Source organism: Mytilus edulis, chromosome 8 (genome assembly GCF_963676685.1).
Source record: "Mytilus edulis chromosome 8, xbMytEdul2.2, whole genome shotgun sequence".
In the NCBI taxonomy this organism is placed as follows: Eukaryota; Metazoa; Mollusca; class Bivalvia; order Mytilida; family Mytilidae; genus Mytilus; species Mytilus edulis.
This window is the reverse complement of record NC_092351.1, coordinates 31,106,173-31,115,848: the sequence shown is the minus strand read 5'-3', so window position 1 is coordinate 31,115,848 and position 9,676 is coordinate 31,106,173. Positions and strand designations below refer to the sequence as shown.

Genomic DNA, 9,676 nt, shown 5'->3' with positions numbered 1-9,676 from the left:
TCCAGGCCGTCCATACATTTAAGCAAGGAATTTCTGTGAAAAATAGTCAGGAAAACCCACTTGTTTATCCTCCGAAACTAGATAAATAAATACAATTTAATATTCAAAAGAGTGTTTTTATTTATTTTTTCTCATAATAATTTGAATATTCGTTAGATAACACCAAAATGACGAATTTAGACATACGGGATATAGCTATTCACTGCTTCAACTTGAATAATGAAACATAAACTATTTCATCATTCATCATTCATCACTTAACATTGAATAGTGAATAGTGAACTATTTCATTATTTATTATTGAATTTTGAATAATAACAAATGAATAATGGACGTAATTCAGCGCGGTCTCAGAAACATTCAAAATTGAGGGGGCAATTACATGTACTTTTATATGGGGACGGAGTCCCCAATTACGGTAGAAAAATCAATAAAAAAAAAAATAAAAAAAAACGGGAAAATTTCCCGAATTTTTCATTGTACTAATGAACTCAAAATCGTTAACTTTTTTTTTCAGATCTACTTCCGTTTCCGGTCTTCTTCCGTTTCCGGTCTTGTTTGCATGAGACTTTGAATAAAATGTATATTTATCAACATATAGGAGGGAATTCAACACCTAATCATTTTTAATAATTGTTTGATATGAAAAAAACGTTACCTGCATAACAGCCTTTCTTTGTTAACATTGAATATGACGTCATAACTTAAATAACGTCACAACTAAATCCCTAACAACAGAACCATTATCGGAAAACGTTACGGCATTTCCGTTTCTTTTATCAACATGTTTTAATTCAAAAAAAAATACAGACTTCGTCCCCATTCACAGGTTATGCCTGCCTCATATTATGGGGACGAAGTCCCCATTTACGGTAGAAAAATCAATAAAATAAAAAAAATAAAAAAAAAAGTCGGGAAAATTTCCCGAATTTTTCATTCTACTAATGAACTCAAAATCGTTAATTATTTTTTTCAGATCTACTTCCTGTTCCGGTTTTCTCCGCTTTTGCGCAGATATCTGTCTTGTTTGCATGAGACTTTGAAAAAATTAATATTTATCAGTCTAGTAAAATATAAGATTGGATCTCAATACAAATTCAATTTTAATAATTGTTTGATATGAAAAAACGTTACCTGATGAAAGCGTTTCTTTTGTTTACATCGAATATGACGTCATAACTTAAAGAACGTCACAGCTAATTCCCTAACAACAGAATCAAAATCGGGAACGTTACGTACGGTATTTCTGAAAACACTGGACACTTTAAATTTGCAAAACACTCATTTGCAAATCCGCCGCCGCCTCAAATAAGAGCTACAGTGTCATGTATATAACCAAAATGTGCGGAATTACATGGGATTCAATAATTTCATTAGTTTTCTACTGTTACTATTATATTTATTTTGCTATTTGATTTATAAAAACATGGGATTTTCAATATCCCATGGGACAGGGCAAAATCCCATGGGATTTACCATTATCCCATGGGATTTTGGTTAAATCCAATGGGATTTTTTTTGGTACCATGGGATAATTGTAGTCCCATGGGATATTTGTTGTCCCATGGGACAAAAAAAATCCCATGGGATTATTATTATCCCATGGGATTTTTAATATCCCATGGGACAAAATAAAATCCTATGGGATTCAAATTATAAATATATAGATATAAATATACAGTATGTGTATGTTGCAATGAATGCTGTTTGGTAGTAAAAAGTTTTAAATGTATACAAGTTTTTTTTTATATTTTATTATATATATATATAAAAAAAAAATCATTTTGTCACAAACATGTTTTTTATTTGTTAATATGATAATAAAGATTATAATTCTGATTTTGGAATGTATAATAAAATTTAAGGTCAAAGAGTAAAGTTCTTTCACTGAAACAAAATGATGACATGTTTAAATAAATGAAAAAATATTGTTTTGAAATCTTTGTCTTGTTTATTTTATAATGAAAAATAGAACTGAAAAAAATATTTCATATTCTGACTGAATAGTTTACTCTTTTCATGAAGTAAGGTTTTCTCTGTTATAGTTTCATTGCAATACATGAATATGCAAACAATTTGAATTATATACCTTTGTGGTGTACATAATATTATGCTTATATTTGCAAATTTATAATTTAAACACTTTTTGTGTTAAAGTTTTAGTTTTCTTTTTCGCTGCTTGCTATGTAAATTTATTCAGTCCACTATATAAGAGTCAAGTCAATAAAAATTTATCCACTAGAATATTCCTGGAATTCTTAGACAAAACATTTTTCAATCTGTTCTTCAAAGATCCTCCTCGGTACATCTTTATTGGATGGAGCGATTCAAATGAGAAGACAAAGCAGGTTTATTTGGACAACAACATACTAATATTTTTTTCATTCGTTCCTTCTTTCAATTGATAATTACATTGTTGCATTTACATGATCAAGTTCTTGAGCATCTATGATCGTGATGATATGACTCCTTTTTGTTTATAGTCATTATGTTGAAATTTCCTTTTTCTATTAAATGTAGAAAAAAACATTCCATTTCAAATTAATAAAAAAAGTCGCACTGTTGAGAAAAATATCATCTTCCAAGTTTTCTGTTCAGTATTGATCTGTTGAATGATGACCATGAAAACCGAGATGTCTGACCTACAAATACACAAAACTCAAAAATTATCAGTGAAGAGAAATACAGCAATAAAATGACTATTTTATCATGTTTATGAACATTTTAATAAACTTTCATTTAAATATCTATTGTTAGTACTCTTATTTCAGTGCTTTGTGTTTACGATTTACATATTACTGGTTATTGTTTGGTTCCTTGTTGCAGTCTTTTGAGTTAAGCCCATTGCAACAAATTTTTACAATTTGTTCAAATGTTGTGCTGTTATTAAAACCACTGTCCGGTATAGCGTTTGCTCATTGTCAAAGGCTGTACAGTGAACTATTTTTGTTAAATTAAGGGGGCTCACAGGTTTCAATCAATTTTTTTTCTAAATACATGTAATAAATATAGGGTTACGCTATATTTTTCTATAAATGAACTTTATCTTATACTTTATAGAAAAATAGAAAAATTAAATTAAACAAGAGTGCACACACTGAAATGTCTCACCTTCTTTACTAATCATTGATTTTATGTCGATAGTCCTAAGTATAAAGCTTGATTACAACTGTCACATAAACTTAACATTAACCAAGATAGCTAAACAAAGACAAATGAACCATGAAAAGTAGGTCAAGGTCAGATGAACCATGCCAGGCAGACATGTACAGCTAACAAACTTCCATAAAACAAATATAGTTGACCTATTACTTATAGTTTAAGAAAAATAGACCAAAACACAAAAACTTAACACTGTGCAATGAACCGTGCAATTGAGGTCATGGTCAAATAAAACCTGCGGGACTGACATATAGACCATAATATATTTCCATACACCAAATATAGTTGACCTTTGGCCTATAATATTAGATAAAAAGATCAAAACTTAAAAACTTAACTTTGAGCACTGAACCATGAAAATGAGGTCAAGGTTAGATGACATCTGCACGCTAGACAAGTACACCTTACAAACATTCCATACAACAAATATAGTAGACCTATTGCATAAAGTAGGAGAAAAACAGACCAAAACACAAAAAATTAACTATAACCACTGAACCATGAAAATGAGGTCAAGGTCAGATGACACCTGCCAGTTGGACATGTACACCTTCCAGTCCTTCCATACACCAAATATACTAGCCCTATTACTTATAGTATCTGAGATATGGACTTGACCACCAAAACTTAACCTTGTTCACTGATCCATGAAATGAGGTCGAGGTAAAGTGAAAACTGTCTGACAGGCATGAGGACCTTGCAAGGTACGCACATACCAAATATAGTTATCCTATTACTTATAATAAGAGAGAATTCAACATTACACAAATTTTGAACTTTTTTTTCAAGTGGTCACTGAACCATGAAAATGAGGTCAAGGACATTGGACATGTGACTGACTGAAACTTCGTAACATGAGGCATCTATATACAAAGTATGAAGCATCCAGGTCTTTCACCTTCTAAAATATAAACCTTTTAAGAAGTTAGCTAACACCGCCGCCGCCGGATCACTATCCCTATGTCGAGCTTTCTGCAACAAAAGTTGCAGGATAGACAAACTAGAGGCTCTCAAGAGCCTGTGTCGCTCCCCTGTTAATGTGTTTACTGATGTCGGCCATCTTTGTTGGTAGGCGGGGTCATTAGACACTCTTTTTAAAAATAGATACCCTAGTATTATGATTGTGGCCAAGTTTGTTTAATTTGGCCAAGTAGTTTTAGAAAAGATTTTTATACAAGTTACAAAAATGAGGAAAAGTTATTTAATATTGACTCTAAATGGCAATAACTACTTAGGGGGTCCTCTCACAATTTTGATCATGCTGACTTATTTGTAGATCTTATTTTGCTTAACATTATTTCTGTTTACAGTTTATCTCTATCTATAATAGTATTCAAGATAATAACCAAAAACTGCAAAATTTTCTTAAAATAACCAATTTAAGGGCAGCAACCCAACAACAGGTTGTCCGATTCAACTGAAAATTTGTGAGGGGATATACCTTATTCTGATGGACCTTAAAATCTTGAAAAATTGCCCTAAATGTCTTGGTTTCAAAGATATAAAGCAAAAACTGCATTTTACCACCATGTTCTAATTTTAGCCATGTCGGCCATTTTGTTTGGTAGGCTGGGTCATCGGACACATTTTTTAAACTATAAACCACAATGATAATTGTCGCCAAGTGTGATTAAATTTGGCAATGTAGTTTTAGAGAAGAAAATTTTTAGAAAAGTTACAAAAAATGATGAAAAGTTGTTAAAAATTGACTATAAAGGGCAATAACTCCTTAAGGGGTCGACTGACAATTTTGGTCATGTTGACTTATTTGTAGGTCTTACTCTGCTGAACATTATTGCTGTTTACAGTTTATCTCTATCTATAATAGTATTCAAGATAATAACCAAAAACTGCAAAATTTCCTTAAAATAACCATTTCAAGGGCAGCAACCCAACAACAGGTTGTCCGATTCGTCTGAAAATTTCAGAGCAGATAGATCTTCACCTGATTAACAATTTTACACCTTGTCAGATTTGCTCTAAATGCTTTGGTTTTTGAGTTATAAGCCAAAAACTGCATTTTACCCCTATGTTCTATTTTTAGCCATGGCGGCCATCTTGGTTGGTTTGACGGGTCACGCCACACATTTTTAAACTAGATATGCCAAGGATGATTGTGGCCAAGTTTGGTAGAATTTGGCCCAGTAGTTTCAGAGGAGAAGATTTTTGTAAAAGTTTACGGACGACGGACGCAGGACGACGGACGACGGACGCCAAGTGATGAGAAAAGCTCACTTGACCTTTCAGGTCAGGTGAGCTAAAAATGGGGACACCATTCATTCACACTCACAATCCGCCTTTGAAAGAAGCATATATATACATTTTTGTAAAGGTACTTTTTTTTCTGTTGAACTAATAGGAGAAATGGAGGTAATTTTGAAATGAAAAAAGAACTTAATTACAGAAATCGCTTAAATTTTACAATAGTTTAGTTTTAGTAAGTTAGTTGAAAATGATAATAAAAAATATAGGTCACTGATGAGCTAAAAAAGATATTACAATTCTCACGCCAAAAAATGGCATTTCTGCACCAAAGGGAGATCATTTGGAGCTTTTTCAATGATATATACATTTTAAAAGTTGTCTGGGGCCAAAACAAATTGATTTTATAGAATGATTTCTGTACCATATATGAAAAAATAAAAAACTAATAAAGTTATAAATAAAATTAGTTATGAAAAAAAAAAATTTAATATTTTCTGAAATTTTTATACCCTCGAGCCTCCTTAAACATTGTTAAATGTCATTTTATCTCTATTGGAGAAAAGTCTTATTTGAAATCAGACTTCTTCTTATTTTTATATCAACCTAGCCATATTATGCCTGTCCAATATCAGGAGCTTGTACATAGTTCAGTGGTTGGTGTTGGTTCATATCTGTCATTTTTGTTTTTCATAATATTTTGTTTTTTTATAAATTAGTCCGGTATATTTGAAGTTTGAATTGATGCTTTGTTTCAAATTTTGTTAGCGTTGTCTTTTATAGATTACTATATCATGTATAGGGTATGAGTTTTTTCATTACTAACAGGTCATCATTGGCCTCTAATAAGTAATTACAATGCTTACATCCACTTAATTGAACTCTGATGGATAGTTTTCTCATTTATCGTACCACATCTTATTTTAATAAATATTTAATCATTACTCAAGGGTTAAAACTTTTTTCAACAGTGGACTTACCATTTAGGCTTTGTTGACCTTTGTAAATCTATTTTTGTTGATAATTTCTTCTGTTTATAGTTTCCCTTTTATATCTTTAATATTCTTGACCTACACATAAAAGGGTAAACAATATCATTTAATGACAAAAATAACTACTAATACATAAAAAGTAGGTAACTGAAAATTTTGCCTCATTTGTATATAACTTTGACTTGATTCTCATTCTTGCTGTTTAATATTATCATTGTTTTATGAAAATGAGGTCTTAGTAAAATTAACCTTGGCAAACAGATATCTTCTTTTTTTATATGACACCTTGCATTCATTTCGTACAACAAGTAGACCTATGCTTATAATATCTGATAAAATGACAAAACCAAGAAAACTTAGCATTGACCAAAGAACCATAAAATGCGGTCATGGTTTTATGAATCTGCCAGAGAGACATGCACACCTTACAATTGTTACATATCCTACAAATATAATCTACCTGTAACTTTAAGCATAATAATGATAAACAATGCAGTGTTTCATTGACCAATGAAAATGAGGTCACGGTCATATAAAATATGACAGACAGACATGTGCATCTTACAATCATTCCGTTCACTAAATAAAGTGACCTTATTGCTTACAGTATCTGGAAAATAAACCAAACCACAAAAGCTAAACATTTTCATAGTTCCTTATACCCTGTCACATTCATAATATATGTGCCTGTTCCAAGTCAAGAGCCTATAATTAAGTGATTGTCCTTTGTTTATGTGTAACATTTAACTGTTTTTCCATTTTTTGTACATAAATTAGGTTGTTAGTTTTCTGGTTTGAACTGTTTTTGTTGTCATTTCTGGACCTTTTATAGCTGACTATGCAGTATAACTGGGAGTACTCTCAGATTTGTTCATTGTGTTTTTTTGTGTAGGGATGTACAAGTACCCGGCCACGTCCACTTGTATTTTTGTCCATCTGATGAGTTAAGCCTTTTTCAACTGATTTTTATAGTTTATTCTTATGTTGTACTGTTATACCACTGTCGCAGGTTAGGGGGAGGGTTGGGATCCCGCTAACATGTTTTACCCCGCCACATTATTTATGTATGTGCCTGTCCCAAGTCAGGAGCCTGTAATTCAGTGGTTGTCGTTTGTTTATGTGTTACATATTTGTTTTTTTCGTTCATTTATTTATATAAATAAGGCCGTTAGTTTTCTCGTTTGAGTTGTGTTACATTGTCTTATCGGGGCCTTTTAAAGCTGACTATGCGGTATGGGCTTTGCTCATTGTTGAAGGCCGTACGGCGACGTTTAGTTGTTAATGTCTGAGTCATTTTGGTCTCTTGTGGACAGTTGTCTCATTGGCAATTATACCACATCTTCTTTTTTTTATATTTGTTCATTGTTAAGGCTGTAGGATGACCTTGAGTTGTTAATTTCTGTTTCATTTGGTCTCTCATGGGGAGTTGTCCAATCATACCCCATCTTCTTTTTTTATATTGTCCTATGTACTATGAAAATAAAGTAAGATGAAACTTCTCAGTCAGACATATGCACCTAGTTGACCTTTTGCTAATTTGAAAATAATAAAATAGAGAAACTGGCCAAATAAAAAAAAAAGGTAACATTAAGCAATGAACCATAAAAATGAGGTCAAGATTGAATAAAACATTCCAGTCTAACATGTACATCCCTAAAAATTTTCATACAAAAAATATACTTGACATGTTGCATACAATATTAGAAAACCCAACCAAAACACAAAAACTTAACAATAACCACTGAACCATGAAAATGAGGTCAGAGGATAGAAAACCAGATAAATTGACACAAATCCCTGTGGTAAGACAAAATGTGCCATAATATTACCGGTAGTCCAAATGATAATAAAGTCTTGCACGGCTATTCTGTTCTGTTCTGGTTTAGAAAATCCCTCCTTCAAAGGAGCACTTCGCACAATGACGAATAAATGTTTATATATATATATACCTAAAAAGACGTACTAGGTACGCCTCGTGAGATAAGTGTTGGTTACTGTCAAAGACCCTTACGCTTGCTTGGCGGAAGGTTTTTAATTATGAAGACGAGTTCGTACTCTGTGAAGAGCAAAGCAAAGCTTCCTTGTTATGTATTCTATAGTGTAGCAGGCATCCATGCATTTACATATGCAACCACAAGCACATATAAATCTACTACATGTACTAGGGTCCAATATAAAGTTAGTGTCTAGCTATTTCAACTTTTTTCTTGGACGCCGTCATAGTAAAAAAAAAATCCTTTCAAGGTGTAATAATTGTTTGTATTACAAAAAGAAGAAACCTAAATCTTACTTGTTAGTTGTTATGGGCTAACAAAAAAGATTTATTTAAAGTTGGTTATACATACAATACAACATAAGCTCTAGAGCTTTTATCCAACATACATATATGACAAGCACAATACATAAAACATTAAGTTCATCACTGAGATAGTAGTCTCAGATAGAGGGAGACGGGGTCATTGAACCAAACCCCTATTCAATCTGAATGTAGGACAGAAAGTCACAGGACAAAAAGTCACGGTCAACAAGTCACAGACAAAAAGTCACAATTCAGTTTAGAGATTATTTTTCTTTGAACAAGAAAACCCTTTTTTTTTGTATTTTTCTTGAAGTTTTATATTTATAAGAAGCAACTTAATTAGTAATTAAAATTTATTCAATAAATATCAATAATAATCAAATAATTGTTATGAAAACAAAATTTCAAAGTGGCTTTGTACAATGTACTGGCTTCAATTTGCCAATAAATATGGCGCCATTGGCCCATAAATATATCCTTTGAAAGATTAAAATCTAATACATTTCCATTTATAAAATCGTGTTTATCAAGCTCTATGAGCAATTTCCTTAAATTAAAAATGAATATATGTAATAAAAAGAAAATATTTCAAGATCTTTTTCATATATATTCAAACCAATTGTAAACAATTTGTTTGTGACTTTTTGTCCTATCAAATTTGTGACTTCATGTCCTGTGACTTTTTGTCCTGCGACTTTCTGTCCGTTTACCTTCCATCTAAATCAGTAAACTGAATAATTGTTTTTTGCAGTAGTCCGGGTAACGATTCGATATCTGTTATTAATCATGCAAATTGCGAGTCAACACTTACACACCTTTTTTCAGAATGTCAGCTAAAAACAAAGAATCACTGGTGATAGGGGAGTGTAACCGATGTATTTCACATTGAAAAAATACCTATCAATCAGGTCTGCTTTTCTTCCTGTTATCACAGCTCCCCTTACAACCAATTCTGCCTTTAACTTCGGTACCGTCCACTTGTTGTACTTTGCCGCCTCCATTAGTTTATCGGAGTTACAAG

At 32.0% G+C, this 9,676-nt stretch overlaps 1 long non-coding RNA gene across 1 annotated transcript; it reads right to left on the bottom strand.

The window, feature by feature from the left end:
* Window positions 1-1,811: 1,811 nt before the first annotated feature.
* Window positions 1,812-9,515, bottom strand: LOC139485333 (uncharacterized). The gene is made up of 3 exons (XR_011655296.1): window positions 9,471-9,515; window positions 6,345-6,434; window positions 1,812-2,642 (listed from the first exon to the last, which is right to left on the bottom strand). It is a non-coding gene; the product is annotated as an uncharacterized lncRNA (long non-coding RNA).
* Window positions 9,516-9,676: the final 161 nt, after the last annotated feature.